Genomic DNA, 18,152 nt, shown 5'->3' with positions numbered 1-18,152 from the left:
ACACGCACACAAAACACCCATAGTTCACTGCTGCCAGGACAAGTTGCTTTTAGAAGGTACTTCAAGGTTCAATAACATTGTAGATACCTGGCAAAAAAATGATAATTCCTCTGTTCATCCTCACTGGCCCTCCCATCAACTTTTGTAAAAGTGGCATACATTCTCCTGTATAATAGGAGTAGATATTTGTTAAGGTTGTAGCTAGTATCTTACCTGAAGCTCAAGAAAAGATCTCCTGCCATAGAATCATAGAAATGTAGGGCTGGAAAGGACTTTGAGAAGTCATCAAGTCCAGCCCCCTGCACTTAGGCCATCCCTGACAACGTTTGTCTAACCTGTTCTTAAAAATCTCCAATGATGAGAATTCCACAACCTCCTTTGGAAGCCTATTCCAGAACTTATGATTAGAAAGTTTTTCCTAATATCTAACCTAAATCTTTTAAACCCATTACTTCTTGCCCTACTTTCAGTGGACATGGAGAATAATTGATCACTGTCTTCTTTATAACAGCCCTTAACATATTTGAAGACTATCAGGTTCTCTCCTCACTCTTCTTTTCTCAAAACTAAACATGCCCAATTTATTTTAACCTTTCCTCATAGGTCAGGTTTTCTAAACCTTTTATCTTTTTTTTATTGCTTTTGTTGTTCCACAAACTTATACAGGATCGTTTTAGGGGTCAAGGCAAAGATGCCACATTTATTGTTAATCTGTAACTATTAGCAAATACCTTAATGCTTATACACATACACTCACTCACACACACACACACACCCCAAAATGTTCTGCAGCTGCTGGATAGTTACCAGTCCTGATTGTAGTTTGAGTTCGCAGCTTGGGATCGTAGCTCGTGGCAGCTAACTGGCCAGGAAAGCTGAGCACGAGGAGGAGCCGGGTCTCTGTCGGGCGCGCACCGATGCTCCTTGATGTTGATAGCAGAACGTTACCCAAAGTCTCTCATCTCACCCTTCCTTTTTTATAGGAGTTTAGTTTGGATTCAAAGTTCCTAGGTCTCGCTGTGTCACGCCGCCTCTGGGTTTGGTGCTTGATCACCCGTCAATTGCAGGCGTGACTGTCAGCCTGGGACCTGGCTTTGATCTTCCTTCTGTTGTTTCTTTTTAGGGTGGATGCTTCTTGCTTGATTTAGGGCTGTTGTCTAGTTCTTCAGCCTTTGGTATTTGAACTTTATCTCATCAGGACGGGCTGGTGCTGGAGGTTGATTCTATTACCCATGCATCCCTCATTCACACATCTTAACTAGACTAATAAAATTACAGTAGGGTTTGCAAAAATGAAGGTTGCAGCAAGCCCTTACAAAATGGAGTAAGCGTTTTAAAATGGGGTTTGAATTACAATATGGCACAGAAGTTACAATGTAGGAAAAATGGCAAGTGTAATGAAAGTTACAATGTAGGCAAAATGGCAGGTGTAATGAAATGGTGAACAGAAGTTACAATGGTACAGGATAACTAAAAACAATTTCATTCATGAGTCCTACACTTTCCTCTGGACTCTCTCAATTTATCCACATCGGTGCTCAGAATTGAACACAGTACTCCAGCTGTGGCTTCACCAGTGCTGAGTACAGCAATTACCTCCTTTGTCTTACATATGACATTCCTATTGATACACCCCAGAATATTAGCCTTTTTCACAACTACATTACACTGTTGACTCATATTCAAATTGTACTATACTAAATATAACCTGCAGATCCTTTTCAGCACCACTACTTCCTATCCAGTTATTCCCTATTTTGTAGTTGTGCATTTGATTATTTTTTTCCTTCCGAAGTGTAATGCTTTGTACCTGGCATTACTGAATTTCATCTTGTATTAATTTCAGACAAGTTCTCTAATTTGTCAAGGTCATTTTGAATTCTAATCCTGTCGTCCAAAGTGCTTGCAACCCCACCCAGCCTGGTGTCATCTGCAAATTTTATAAGCATACTCTCCACAGCATTATCTAAGTCATTAACAAAAATATTGACTAGTACCAGACTCAGGACTGACCTCGGCAGATACACCCTTCAAGTTTGATAGCTTGATAACTGCTCTTTGAATATGGTCTTTCAACCAATTGTGCGCTCATTTTATAGTAGTTTAATCTAGATGACATTTCCCTAGTTTGCTTATGAGAATGTTATGTGGGACTGTTTTTAAGGCCTTACTAAAATCAAGATATATCATGTCTGCTGCTTCACTCACATCCACCAGGCCAGTAACCCTGTCAAAAGAAGAAAATTAGGTGGGTTTGGCATGATTTGTTCTTGACTAACCCATGATGGCTATTTCTTATAATCCTATTATGCTCTAGCTAGTTACAAATTTATTGTTTAATAATTTGTTCAAGTATGTTTCCAGGTATCAAAGTTAGGCTGACTGGTCTATAATTCCCCAGGGTCATCTTTGTTCCCCTCGTTAGAGATAGCTACAATGTTTGCCCATCACAATATCTTCAATTCTGAATTTATGGCGCCAAGTCAAATGTTAATTTGAGCTCAAGTATCAGAGGGGTAGCTGTGTTAGTCTGGAGCTGTAAAAAGCAACAGAGTCCTGTGGCACCTTATAGACTAACAAATGTATTTGTTAGTCTATAAGGTGCCACAGGACTCTTTGTTGCTTAATTTGAGCTCAGTAACTGAAAGACACAGGAGTAGACTGCATCGGTTAAATTCTGCGAAATAGGAATCCTCTCTTTTCAGTGAAGCATATGCACTAAATGTTGCTGGCAGTGGTGTTATATTCATTATATGGTGCAGAATAGACTTGTAAGTGTAAAGTTTTATTTCCCTTTCCCTTAGAAAAATTTGTGCCTTGCTTTAATGAGCACATAGGTAAAAAATATTGAAAAATATTTTTGGCACATCGGTATGTGGCATATAGACTGTATTAATCTTAAATATTGATTCTGGACAAAAGTTATCATTCTCCTGCCAACTTTTTAAATAAGGTGTTCCTTTTAACACTTTCTGGGTAGATTAAGGTAACTAATGAGGTTGGATATACGATGGCAGAAATCAGTATTTGAGCAATTTAGAGGTTAGCACTGATATCTGAAACAAGATGCACGATGCAATTTGGGAGGCAAGTGGATTTGTTTTGTTTGTGTGTGGAGTATGTATGGGCTGGGATTCTTTGTGAGTAAGGTGAGCAAGGTTATTTCACTGGAGATGTATTCTGCCTGGAAGGAATTTTTAGTCAGACCGTTATTTGTTGGGGTTTTTTTGTTTTGTTATTTTTTGTTAACACCTATCTAACTTCAGTGAATAATAAACACCTGGGAACATAGTCTTTATTAAGGATTCTGCACCCTGCTCTTTGGTTAGGGAATGAGAAAACACCCAGTCAACACCTGAGACATCGAGTAATCCCTCTGAGTCCTACTCATGACATTCCATCTATTTCTAAGTAAAATTAAATAAAAAATTTGTTTCTTTGGAAAACACCTTCCAGCCCTTCATTTTGCAATAAAAAGGCACATTAAGTTTCACAGACCCCATAAAAAGAAATCTTAAGCAGGTCATCTGTAAAGGATGTGTGAGTTTGTTGTCAGTGTAATGAGAGAAAAATAAAATCAGTGGCAGCAGCCAGCATATCCAACTTCTACAGTTAATAAGCCATGTACCCGAGTAGTATTCAGGACATGTCAGCGAATGAAGACAGACACAGGGACAGATTTTAAGTGTCAGGCTGCAACTTTATTCAATTTAACCAAAGGAGGTCCTGTCCTGTCTACCAGACTCTTGCATACCAGGCATTTTAGGTGGTTCCAGTGCAGCATTACAAGACTCCTACTGCATAGCCCATAACTCAGACTCTCCTCAGCTTACCCCTTACCTCAGCTCTCTCATCTGAATCCTTTCACTCACAGCCACACACCCTGTGAGGTGGACAGAAAGTACTGAAATGTGACGGGGGGAGGAACTTGGCCCGTGCATGCCACAAGGTCTCCCCCTATCCCCTGGGCATAAAGCCCACCAGCAAAATCCCAGGTCTTTTACTTCTGAGAACAATCCCTGCCTTTTAACCACACTGGAAATTGGCTGCAAGTTGCGACAAACCAACATCCCTACCAAGTACTATCACTGATTACTAAATCTTATTCCTGTTTAACCTAACTGTGCCTCCCGACTGCTGCGAGGAAGGCAAAAAATCCACCAGGGCTCTACCAATTTGGCCCCAACAAGGGATCAGTCAGCTCCCCTCCTACTCCAGCTGGCCAGTGGACAGAGTAGTAGGGGCCACCCTTGCATTCCCCCAGTGTGTGCTCTCCTCCCCACTTCTATAGGGGCTGTTCCAGTCACCTCCTGTCCCATAAAGTTTGACACCTGTTGAGGCAGGTGGATGGCAATAGCAGAGGAGGAGGGTGCAAAATTGGTTTCCAAACCTCGTCTTGGGGGTGTTTTATGTTTTCCCAGACTCAGAAAAAGTATATAAGACCAGGATTGCTCTGTCCACTGACTGCTTGCAGTTGCAAGGAGCCATTCTGGCCACCAAGGATCAACATGGCAAGAAGGCACTTTGACCATGCTTCATTTTTTTTTACCATGCCCCCTGCATTGGGTTCAGGAGGGAGATGATGTAGAAGTTGCAACCCAAATATTCCCCCTACCCCTCCAATGCCAGGGGAATCTTCAGAGAGTCACTTAAAATGGCTTTAAGTCTGATTAGTGCTGCAGGAGCCATGCAAAAGCGATTAAATGGAGCAGAGGATCCAGCCCAGTATCCTTGCTCTTAAATCTACAAAACTGGTTTTAAAAAAATCCACAAATATGTCTCTTTCACTTTCCTTGTTAGAGAAGTGTCTAGAGATGTGATGATATTGTGGAATTACTACAGCAAGTTGTTAACAATAAGCAGCAATTGCTTATCGAGCAGAACCCAGGTCATTGAGAGAAGACATGCAGGTCCAGAGCCTCAAAGATATTGAGAAGCTGGTTCCTACTGCAATCAATGGAAGTTCAGTGCCCAATTACCTTTGAAGATCTGTGCCTCAGTATTTTGCTATCATTACCAGGATCTGCCAATTGATGTGAAATTCTGCTCAGTAGAAGCCAGAAAACCTCTGAAGATTTAAGGGAAGAAAATAAAGGTCTTAGTATAAAAGCCAATTATCTTTCAAGATAAGTGTTTGCTAGTTTAAAAAAAGGACTATTTTTTTTTGTTTTTTTCTTCTTCTCAGAATAGCAAACTGCTGTAGCTAGGTAGAGCCAGTTACATATGGGATAACAGCCCAGCCTCATACACACAACCTCCCAATAGCCCTCAGTCAATATAACTTTTTAAACAAGTATTTTGTTGGGTTTTTGCTATTGAAGAGATGTTTCAGACACTGTATTAAGGCTTCTCCTCCCTCCTGGCCCTGTCAGTTGGTTGCGATATTTTCTCCATCTGCACCCACCATTTGTGTATCAGTTTTACTTCAGGGCCCCATCTTAGCAAAATCAGTAAAGTTTCCTACATCATGCTGATGTTTAATACAAAAGTCTCCCCTATGGGGTTTCATTTATTGTTATTAAACAAAATATATTCATCTGTTCACCCTGTATCAAAGCTAACCAACCAGAGTTGGTTGAAGTTATTTTTAGTCAGAGAATGACCTTCTTTCAAAAACAAAATTTGTTCAGTTTTTATGGGGTGGGGGGGGGAGATTGTGCATCTTTTCAATATTTTTCCAATTATTTATCAAAAACCATTATTAAAATGCTTATCAAACTTTTCAATTACCAAACTTTACCAGGTTTTTAGTAAATACAATTTCTATCACCATTCTGATGTTTTCAATAAAAATTCCTGCAACATTTGTGATTTTTTTAAAAGGGTTAATTTCAAACACTTTAAACAAGAACTGTTTTGCAAAAACTAGGATTTTGTTTTTTAACCAGTTCTGTCTCCATGTTGTTTTGCCCCTCTGGTACGGCTTCAGAGTCCTTTCAGCCCTTCCCGAGAGTTTCATAGTACTTTCCCCCTCACTGCAGGGGTGTTGCTTTCTCTTGTGTCAGGGGCCAAAACACAGTCCCTGCTTCATGGCTGTGTTGTCCTTTCAGTCCCTTGTCTTCAGGAATTCTCCACAGCCCTCCTCTTAAGGACTGTGAATAGATCCAGCCTCTCTGGGGCCCCCCTCACTGGCTTCTGATCACAGCTCCTTTCAGGTTCTTTCCCCAGGCCTTTACCAGGAGAGACCAAACAGCACCCGGGGTAAAATCCTGACACACTTAAAATCAGTGTTTAAAATCCTATTAACTTCATTAAGGCCAGGATTTCACCCAGTTTCCCTCTTCGGGTCTCCCAGTGGAGAAACTCCCTAGTCCCACTCAAAGTTAGCAATAGAACCTGTTTTTTATTTCCTGCCTCTTCTACCCACAGCCCATGCTGTCAGCCAAATCACATAATCAGTCACTTTCTCCTTAGTCAACTGATTCGGTGCTCCAAGTCCTGGCATAGAGGGGCATCACTGGGGGTGGCATGGGCATATCAGGGGTGAGGCTGCAGCACATAGGGCTGAGGAGACTCAGAGCAACTCAGGGAGGCTGCTGTTAGACTCTCAGGGCTCTCTAAATTACACAGGGAACTCTCCATCCCTCAGAGCAGCCAAGAACTCTGAAGGTAAAAAGGTGGCTTTAAACCTCTTTAGCCTCTCCTCACCACCCCCACTACAACAGAGCTGTGAATTCTGAGCTGAACCGCTGAGAGGTACAGTACAAAGTCTCATCCAGTGTTGCCTATGTTACAGTCAGACAATCTGAAAAGGTGGTCTGTATAAAATGACAACTTAGAATATCTCTCTATAAAGATATTTAGACTTTGTGGTTTGCGAGATGAAAACACAGGTAAATTATGCATTCTGTTACTATTGAGAACAGTTTTGTAGAACTACAATAATGCTACTAGTGGAATTGCTCAGCAGAATGGTTCAAATTCCATCAATTCTCTTTGATGCACAAACACTATAAAAGCTTTTTATTTAGATTCACAGATATAACTCACATGGCTTTAACATAAAATGTTTGTGGAAGATAGAAGATCTGTCTACATCGTAGAAATTTGCACCAATATCATTACACCAAAGCAGATTTCTCTTAACGTAGACAGGGCCAAAAGGCAGAATATCTGACTCCCTATCCTTCAGCCCAGGTATTTTCAGCTGGATAAGATTAATGCCTGTAAACCCAATTCTGTAATTCTTGCACTTTCAATAGTTAAAGTTTTACTGGGTGATTTAAGAGCTGAAAATGAAAACACAATGTTTTTCTTTATTACTGGTGAACTTTTTTTCCCTCTGTTATTTTCTTATTGCAAATATCAAGTTAATGGAGGTGCTTGTTACAAGACAACACAGGACACCAACATCTTTCTTCTGAGATCTTCATTTACATATTATAATATATTGTAGAAGATTCCTGTAAGGTCCAATCAGTTGCAGAATATGTCCCCATCCACAAGTCCTGAAAGATCATAATAAACATCCAGATACCCAATTTTGCCTGCAATCATAAAAGTGGAACTGAAAGCCTAAGGACTGAAGAAGTGTTTAGAATAGCTCTACAAGGAACAAACCATTAGGTAAAATCTATTGTTAAAGTGAAAAAGCCATGCTGGAGTCACTGCAAGTTACTAGAATGTAGAGAGTCCTGAGATCGGTAAGGTGAAGACACTTAGGAGTAGGAACATGCAGACAGTGAGAAAGTTTGGGGGGGACTAACGTTAAATTAAACAAAAATAATCTTTGCGATTTTGTTAGAATGACAGTTTAAGGAAAAGTTTATGGAGAGTTTTCAACAGAGATTACTAGGGCGTTCGTATCTTTTACTGAGCTCCATTTGCAACATGAAAAGCTCAGATTCAGGAAACTGGCTCCTTGGGGGCTTGAGTTGCCATAGTTGAATGCACTGGAGAGAAGCAGTGTACATGCACTAGTTTTTGTAGAAGGCCTTTTTACGATCACTTTTTTGCCATCTCCAATTCTGTCTAAGGTTTTAGCTGCATAGAGATTCACTAGTGTTCCCTAAGAAAAGTTGGCTAAGACAAATTTCACTTTGATTCTCTAAATGCAGATAAAGAGCTGAAGTTTGAGTCTTATACCTGTCATACCGAAATGGCAGATGCTACTTTAAATGGAGAAGAGAAGATTTTTGAGGAAAGTCCTAATCTTAGATTGTTATTAAGGAACAAAAGATGAAAAGGCTAAAACTATTAACACAGTTTTCTATATGAACTTGAATGGTACAAAACAGCCTGTGACATGGAACCAGTGATCTTCTGGAACCTATCGTTTCTGTGGTGCCTACGGTTAGGCAAGTAGTGAGCTATGACTTCTACTTTTCTGAAAAAACCATTTTATTGTTATCTCACTCTTAGAGCTCACCCTCGCTCATTTGTCAATTTCATCCACCTGTTGCATCCTGTCTGTCTTGTAGATTGTGAGTTCTCTGGGGCAAAGACTGTTATTTGCCTGTATAGAGCCTAGCAAAATGGAGCCCTAGTCCTTGATTAGAGTTAATTGCTACTGTAACACTTAAATGTTGTCTCAAATCTCTAGAGAGCTGGCTTCCATCTATTTCTTCTTTTGCTAAGAAACCTGGACCTAGTCCAGTTTTCTGGATATATTTTTATGACTTTTCACTTTTTCTTTGACAAAGAAACCAAGCTTGCAGGGTAGATATTTTACAACATTTTCTTGTAGCCATGGACTTGAAACAAATCCTATCATCCCCAGATGTCTCTATGGAACATAAAAAACATCTACTTACGCTAACATTTACCTGAATATTTTATGAACTAAGAATTTTGAAACTGTTTATAACTGGCATTGCTGCTGAAGAAAAAATGGAACTCAATGGACCTGAAAAGATAACTGGACTTGGTAGTCCTGTCAATACTTATCCCTAGAGAGATGCCCAAATCTGCCACAGCACAGGATTTCAAATTCTCACCTGCTCTTTACTGAGACTAACCCTATCAATACTCTTCCAATGGCATTTCAGTGTGATTATAGCTCCCACAAATCTTCCGGCTCCCATTCACTAATCCAAGGACATTACACCAAATATGTCTTTGGTACCCTCCCCTGAAATGTTCATATTCATCCCTGCTCCCTCTTATTTCTTCTACCTTCCTTGACAGCTCTTGAGTAAATGCTGGTGACATAGTTATCAGATTGGAAACAAGCAGGTATTCATACCATACTGTATCGCAGTACCTGACTGATTTAAATCCAGTCATTTCAACTGATGCAGAAGGAGTTTACCAGGTTAATCATCAAGCTCCAAAAGCTAGGGTTTTTAAGTAAATGTAATGTTCGTCAGTGGAAATGTGCTGGACTGTCAGCACTAGAAGTGGAAGTTCTCTTACAATCACTCTCCTCAGAAGAGATACAAGCTTGGGAAACATTAGTTTAAGGTTCTCCAGTACCAATGTACCTTAACTCTTCGGGGAGCTCGCCTCTTAAATGTAGTGATTAACCAATTCAAGAAAAGTATGAGACTGTTTTTGAGTAGAAGAAATGTCTGGGGCAGATCCTATTCACCTTTTTATTTTCCACAGAGAACAGGCTTAGCAGACTCACCTGATTCTACCTTATAACCACAGCTTTTTAGTATACATTAGTAACTTGGTTAGTAAAGGGTAAAGTCCAGGAAAAGCATATCAGAGAGGAATATGCACAATTTGGTAGTAATAGAAATGGAATTTCTCAGTCTGAGATATAACAAATATGAATGTCAGATTCACTGATAAACAAATCTTTGATTGCAGGAATATGAAGAAATTTCCTGTGTGGGTATGGTATTGAATAACTGCCTATAATGGAGATTGTACTATTCTTGTAGCATCTGATACTTGCTACAGGCAGAGGTAGGACCTTGAACTAGACAGGCCATTGGTTGATCACATATAGCAATACCTTTATTCCTATGGTATATTTTCATTAGCAATTTGGCAAGTGGAAAAGAACTACACATGACCTAATTCCCTTCAACTTTATACCATGAGACACAGAAAGATCAGATCAAGGCACTTGCTAATTTGTTCTAAAGCACCTTACCTCTATGAGAGTTTTAATGGTTTAAAAATACATATTTAAAAAATAAAACTCATCCCCCCCAGCACCACTGACAACTGACCAATACTTCTTAAAGTGGTGTCAAAAAATCAAGCCCCTCAAACAGTGAGAATGCTGAGCATTCTTGGATTTGTTACAATATTCCTTTATATTAGGGGTATTTTGTTCTTCAGGTGAGAAATTAGCCATTGTCAAGTACGCAAGAAGCCATTTCCCTTCATTATAGCAAAACTAAAACCAAGAATGTCATAAATGGTATATTTAATACTTGCATCAGTTCTGCCTTATAAATAGCAAGGGCAAGTCAAAACTACAAAATTAAGTTGACTTAAGTTACGTCGACATACAGCCACCACAGTAATTACATTGGTTTTGCATGTCCACACTATGCTCCTTCTGTCAGCGGTGCGCATCCTCACCAGGAGCATAGTTTAACTGTCAGTCGGAGCATTGGAGGGCACTGACCTCACAAGTCCCACAACACGGGGCTGACAGGACAGCGGTCCTCAGGCTGTCAGCCGCCAGGGACTGACATAGGTAATGCAGTGTCTACACTGACACTGCGTCAACCTAACTACATAGAACTAAGTGCTACGCCTTTTGTGGAGGTGGAGTTATTAAGTCAGGGTAATGGGCAACTTACATCAGCAGGAGCAACATTGTAGTGTAGATGCTTACAGAGTTAGGCTTACGCCAACCTAACTCTGTAGTTTAGACCAGGCCTAACATATACCACTTAAGGTTTAAGGTGTACAATATGTTTTAAGTGGCATATTCTTTCAATATGCATTCAGTTTATGCATGAAATTCACAAGGCGGTCTCGGGAAAATGACAAAGTCCCTCTCCATTTACAGTTCATTACTATGTTAGGTTTTTGGACCAGATTGGCAAAGTTACAGAAGTCTTTTCATGTGTCCTTGTCTTTTTGCCTAATCAGAATTCAATGGGCCAAATTCTGCTTTCCTTTACACCAGAAGCAAGCAGAGTTGTTCTGGATTTACAGTAACATTAACTAAAAGCTGGTTGGCCCTCCGGTTGTGGCTAACTTCAGTTTCTTAAGAAAATGGTGCAAGCTGTGTTTTTTTGGGGGGGTTGTTTGTTTTTTTAGTTTAACTGCAATGTGTACATACCATAGCTTTAAGTCATCCTTCCTTTCTGTGAGTTTTATTTCCACTGAGCTGGTCCCTTGCAATAATGCCTGTAACCTCCATTAGGGAGGATTTTTCTTTATAGTTTTCAATCACATCTTTTTTCTTCCTCTCCCCTCCAAACATTCTGAATTTGGGATTAAATCTTGTTAAACTGAATAAACTACTGGGTTTAGATTGATTTTATAAATTGCTTTTTTGTGGCATTGTGTGCTAATACTGTGCTACGAGTATGAGAAAAATGAAATGTCAGTTCTTAAATCAGCACAGGGCAGTAACTTAAAAGACCTAAACTTTTGTTCAAGCACAAATATCAAGGTCTTACCTGGAGACAAAAAAAATAAGTAAATCCTGAAAAAGATGTGAAAGAAGTCCTCAGTCTGTGGCACCTTCTTTGTGAAAGTACAGTACCCCACTTTCCTCCTATCAGAGTAGGATTATATATCAGTTCCGGGGAAATATCCTTGGGATGAGTAGAAAGTATACCTGTAATTTGTGATCTTTTTAAAAACCTTAGCTTTTACTGTATAACTGTAATGGTACACATGCTAAATCAAAGTAATACAGTATGTGCTTACAAAGTTTATTTATTAAAAATAAGTTTCTCCTTTTGGGAGGGATATTTTCCCTTTGAGCTTTGCATGAAATTCTCATGGTCATCAGTGGAAGTTCCACATGAGGAACAAGGGTAGAGTATGCTCCTTAATTTATAAGTTATTTAAATGCTGCACTATATACCTCATACCTATGGCAAAACATACTTTTGGTGCTGCTCTGTGTGCCTGCTATTGTACAATCACACAGAGGCTGTAACAGAGAACAGCAATGAAAGGGTTATGTTTTGGTCAGAGAGGTACTTGGCACTCACTTTGACTACACAGTGTGGAAGGCACTGTATTTTCAAATGCCCCCACTTTTTGAAAGAATGAAGTAATTTCCCCATACTTTAAAACACTGCAGTATTGCCACACTAAAGGTTAAAAAAAAATCATGAGTCTTGCCCTTAAAACTCATGAGATTGCTTTAAGTTATGAGATTTTTTTAAAATAGTAAAATTTAGGTTCTTTGTTTGCCTTCAGCTTTTTGAGCCTTTAAAGTTCATCTTGTCAAGTTTTTCTCCATATCCATGTGGGCTAGAAACTTACATTCAAAAAAATAAATTGAGATCGCATAACTCCAGGAGCTGGGCCAATATCGCAAGACTAATGATAGAATTGCGAGAATTGGCAACACTGATACTATGTAAGACTGGCAGATTGTATTAATATCACAAGGGAATGTTATTGACCGTGTCTGTTTAAAAACTGTGGTAATGCTATGTTGGTTCTGAGTGGAATGAGTTCACTGACCTCTGACGTTTCACATCTACCATTCTACTTTCAGCCCATGATTGAACATTCCCTAGTGTAACATGAAAGTGCCCATGAAAAAATATGTAATCTTAAAACATACCCTGAAAGTTACAATGTGCAGGCAGACTCCTGTGTCTATTTAGAGCCACACTGATATCAGCGGGGATCTGTTTGGACTCAGAGGTCTTCCTGAACTGTTCCTCTCACGGGATCGGGTCCTTAAACAGCAGCTTGCATCATGGAAATGACTGTAATGTTTGTAATTACCCAATAAATAGATCTGTGGAAATTTCTGGGCTAAAAATCTGATTAAACAGGTCAAATCTCATCTTGCACTAATGGCCTCAGATGACCTCCCTTTCTCCAAACTAGAGCCTCACACCCAATATGACCGCTCATAGTAAGTGTTAATGTAATTTTTATGAACATAATAACCACGTAAGGGCACTTGCATTGTTGAAATCCAACAAAAGTGACCAATAATTTAGTGATTTTTACTAGAAAGGTCAAATTTCAAATACTGGCTTTTTGGTTGGATTTCTTTAATCAACAGCCCAGAATTAATGATTTTACCAAATTTCAAGATTCTAGCTGAAAGAGGGCATGGAAATCAGTTGTTCGCTTGTCACTGATTACTATTTTCTCTATTATATACGTTTAGATTTGAGCCTATGTAACAGCTAGTTATGCAACACTCACTCTGCAAAGCTTGCCTGGAGCAGAGAGTCTCCTGCAGCAAGCTTTTTTTTTTTTTTTTTTTTTTTGCTAGCCATTGCATAGTTAAGTAAAGTAAAACTAAAAATTTTGCTGCCTGAGCTCTTAAACTTCACATGGTTTGTCACACTGTTTAATTGAAGGTATACTCTGACAGACCCTGGCCCAGGACTCTGGGCTAGGACTTAGGAACTCCTCTCCTGTCCCAGCTACACCCAGCACTCCCCCTCAGAAGAAGCAGCCAGGTCGTCTTATCTTGCCTAGTGGTTCCTGATTGGCTACTGCTGCCTAGTCCTGGCCCTTCTAGCCACCGGAACATCAAGTCTTGTTAGTACCCGAGCCTGAGTGGCTTTTCTAGGTCAGAGGTGTCAGGGTGGTAATGCCTCCAGCAGAGGGCACAGGAGGCCTGGTACACCCTGTGACACACCAAAAGTTGTGTTACAGCTCATTGCTAACACCTTTCCAGTCACATATCACACTCTAAAAGATTTCAATTTCAAAACTCCGTGGAAAATTGGATATTGAGTCACAGCATTGAAAGAATACTAATAATGCTGTTCATTCATTTTTTAATCTCTAAAATTTAAAAACAGCATTTATAGCTTATGAAATCATTTTCTGATCTATTCAATGGAGTCTCAGAAAAGGTTATAGGCAACAAGCTTCAATTATAAAAAGCATGCAGGTGTTCTTTTCCATTGTCCAAAGAGACATACTTAATGGATCTATGTTCTTTGCTTATGATTTAGTTTTTCCAATTCAAATGATTGCAAGGCCCTCTTCCAAGATGCAGCAAAAATGCTTGGAAACCAGTTGAAATTATTACTTTATTCCTAGCAGGAAATGGAGCAAAGGAATTCAATAGATCAGTGTCTTAACTGAATGCCTGGCTTTCAGTCATTATGGTCACCATAATGGAAGGACCAATATGTGGACATAAAGAATCACATTTCAGCCAGCCTCAACCTGTACTCTAAAATTTACCTATGTATATTTTGTGCATGTAATCCCCACATTGCAGTTCCATACAGGTATTTGGGCATGCAAATTGGGATGTCAGCTGCCTAATTAATTGATATGTGGGCACGAATACTCATTTGTATGGGCATAATGAAAGACCAATTCTTGAAAATGTAATACAATACAGTTAATTTAAAATGAAATTATTTTTTGTATTAATATAAACCACCATAAATAGCTAGTTTTCCCCAAGGGAAATGTTCTGTTTTATCCTACATTTATGCTACAGGTTAAACTTTACTCCCTTGAAATTACTGGTCACTTTCATTCCCATATTAGACCGTCAATATGATTCTATACTGCATATATAGAAGCATCACATCATGGAACGGGGACATGATAGACCCTTTTTTGTATAGCTGTAGTGATGCCATTTGGAACACTATGTTCTGTGCTAGGTACCTGAATAATATTGACAAATTTAAGGCAGTTTGAAGACCAATAATAATGGTGTGGGACTGTTGATATAATCAAGGCAGTTGGAGATACTGGCATAAAGTGGCTTCACAGATTACTGTGTGTTAGCTTGAATCAAGCAAGGATACCAGAGGAGTGGAGAATGGATTGATTATGCCTCTCTGGAAGGGGAAGGGGAAGGCAAATGATCAAAACACCTATTGGGTCATGACCCTGTTAAGTCAGCCTTTCAAAATCCTTGACAGAATTTTGGAGGCAAGACTGAGGAAAATATAGGAGAGGAGCAATGTGGCTTCAGGAGGGGAAGGCGTACTATAGACACAATATTTGCAATGCAACAAATGTTTGAAAGAATGATAAATGTAGGTGTAACTGCTACATAACATTTATTGAGCTTGAGAAAGCATAAGATTTGGTTCTGCAGGAGCTGGTATTTGGAGTATTGATGTAGATGGAAGAGGACTTCAACTGAAAATGATAAAGGAATTGTATTGAGGGCAAGAGGTAAGGTGGTAACAATACATGGGATTTCTGAGAGTTGAGATGACGGTGGGATTGAGACAAGGCAGTATGCTGAGTCCACTTGTTTTCATGATAGTTATGGGGTTAATTAGTACGAGAACCGAGCCTGTGGAGACAGAGAAAACTACTGTCTGCTGCTGATCTGACCCTTTTGGCTGACAGCAAAGGTAAACACAAAGACAACTGAAGTAATGCAAGTAAGGAAGATGGGAGAGGAGTTGTTGATTGAAGTTTCAGGAGAGAATCTGAATCAAAAGAAAGAATGTTCACTTGAGCAGTACACTAGTGCAATCAGAGAGAGATCTGGAGAACAGAAAAGAACAACCCAGTGTGCATGGGTAGAAGTGAAAAAGGTGGCAGGAGTACTGTGGACCATCAATTAGTAACAAACTGAAAGGCAAAGTGTATGCTGCATGTGTTTGCCTCTGCTTGCTCTATGGTTTGGAAATGGGGGGTCTGATGGAAATAGAAGGAAAGCCTACACAAGTAGAAAATAATAGAGTGCACATGGAGGAAATTAGGGACAAGATGAACTTGAGACTCAGTGATTAATAGGCTGGAGAGCACATGTTTGAGGTGAGCTGCACATATGATAAGAATGGAAGAACAACAACCAGCAAAGAAAGCATGTGGGGAAGAGGATAGCAAGAAAGGATGTGGAAGAATGAGGAGATGATGGAAAGACTCCATAAGAGAAGTTTGAAGAAAAAAAGGCTGGAACTCCAAGGCCTTTGCCATGGACCAGAAGAAGTGGTGAAGAACTGTGGGCACCTCAGGTAAGCAGGAAAAGGAGTCAAGAATTGAAGTGAAGTGGATGTTCAGGATTAATTTATGAGTCAAAATTAATTGACCACTGAAAGGGGAACCTGATAATCACATACACAAATTTGAGGGATGTTAATACCAAAGATGAGAAGAATGACTGAGGCTAGGAGTAACTCAAAAGTGTTTACATTATCAGCAGACAAAAATTTCAAATTGTAAAATCTGAGGTGAATAATCGGCGAAGGTCAAAGGTGAATCCTGTAGGACATTTAAGATTATTCTGGCTAGGAAGTAGATTGTGAGGATTAGCTTCCTCTGGTGTTGGGAGCAAATTTAAGAGGCTTCCTCCGTCCACTTCTGATTTCTGTTATTCAAGTCCATTGCCCCAAATAGTAATGGAAACATGTTCTCTATGTCCCTGTACAACAGACCTGGTAATGTATCATTATCAGTGTGAAATTATTGACAGCTTGTTAATTTGAGCACTATTGACAGCAATCAGACAAGACCTGATATTAGGAATTTAGGAATCTGGTGCGGTTAAGAAGAGTATTTTAATGATCTAAAAATCTTAGACACATTTTTAAGTCAGCCTGCAATCATCTATGGTGTATAGTAAAATATAGGAGTGGATTGGCTTTTACATCTGCTGAAACTTTTGTTCCTATGGTATAATGCATGCTTTAATCATGCCACAAGTAGTAGTATTTTCTTGATATTGCTTCAGATTACAATTTGGTGATTAATTCTGGACACATTTTGGCTCAGAGAAAGTTCCCAAATCGTATTACTCCAATTTGTCGAATGTCCTTTAACTCCCAGTTCAGTTTTGAAGTGATTTTAAGATTTATTATCAATGTGCAAAATTGAGTAAAGTCTCTGGAGTATCTGAGTTAATCTTTGCTTTTGCTCTCTTTGTAGCATTTCAAGCTTGGTACCTAAAATCATGCATCTAAATCTATGTTTAATTCTCACTTTTCAGGGGGTGCCAAGCACCTAGAACTGCCACTGAAGTCAGCATGAATTGTGGGGTTCAGCACATGTCAATATTTCACTCTGTAGGATGGACTAGATTTAGAACTAGATTTTCAAAATTATTTGAAGGGATAAAGGAGAACAAAAGAGGGAAAACAAGGGAGGGAAAGTCCACCCAAGTTCAAAATGTAAGTCTTAAGTAAAATAAAAAATATCCCAGGAATATAACCCAATTACTAAATCTCCTCAACATATCGAGCTTGATTCTCTTCTCACTTAGGGTCTGATCTGAAACCCATTCAAGGAGAGGGAAGATTCCCATCAATGTCAGTGGGCTGTGGATCAATCCCCTTATCTCACTGACCTCAGTGGTGTTCACTGATGTAAAACTGATGCAAGTGTGAGGAGAATCAAGCTGGGCTAGAATGATTGAATGGTGGGCTGTGCAGAAGAAGATTCTCCGAGAATGTCAAAGAGAAACAAACAACAATGGATTCTTCAAAATAGTTACAAGGAAATGAAGTCAGTGACCGGAGTGTGGGAGGGATTTTAAATTCCCTCCTCTGATGCCATTTCCTGTGGCATTGGAATCAGGGTCAGATGGCAGCAGCTCTCTCTTACCCTCTCTGCGGAAGGCCAAGTAAGTCTTGAGGTGTATCCAAGGAATTAACAAGTGAATCTACCAGCGGCAATTATTTTTTGTAATATCATGGGGAGATATTGGAAAAGAGCAGGTGTAATAATACCAGTCTTCAATAAAATCGTTTTCTAGAGAGTTCCTGGCAATTACCATCTGTAAAATAATGGAACAAATATGAAAAGAAAAAAAATCACTGAACCTCAAGAGTCAGATTATCTACATTAGATACATGTAGATTTTATGTGCACCTAATTTATACATGAAGAGACTAGTAGTGCACATGTAACCCGCACATCTCCTGGGTGTGGTATTCTGTCCCATCTAGTGGCACCGAAACAGCTTAGCGAAAGTTAAATGAGTCTGCTCTACAGCCTTAGCTAAGAGCCAGTTGGCTTTTAGCTCATGCGGCAGAGGCTCATGCACTAAGCTTCAGAGGTCCCAGGTTTGATCCTGACGACCGAGTCTGTCAGTGTTACACACACACACAAATGATATGCTTAAAGGACCTCCTGGAGAGTTAGGCTTAGTCTACACT

At 39.5% G+C, this 18,152-nt stretch overlaps 1 protein-coding gene across 1 annotated transcript in view; it reads left to right on the top strand.

Moving 5' to 3' along the window:
* Window positions 1–18,152, top strand: part of NWD2 (NACHT and WD repeat domain containing 2) — a 140,517-nt gene that overhangs the window by 66,736 nt on the left and 55,629 nt on the right. The window lies entirely within an intron of this gene.

Source organism: Terrapene carolina, unplaced genomic scaffold, assembly GCF_002925995.2.
Source record: "Terrapene carolina triunguis isolate 2854851 unplaced genomic scaffold, T_m_triunguis-2.0 Scaffold66, whole genome shotgun sequence".
Classification (NCBI taxonomy): domain Eukaryota; kingdom Metazoa; phylum Chordata; order Testudines; family Emydidae; genus Terrapene; species Terrapene triunguis.
Note: the sequence above shows the minus strand (reverse complement) of the source record. Positions and strands in the feature narration are given on the sequence as shown.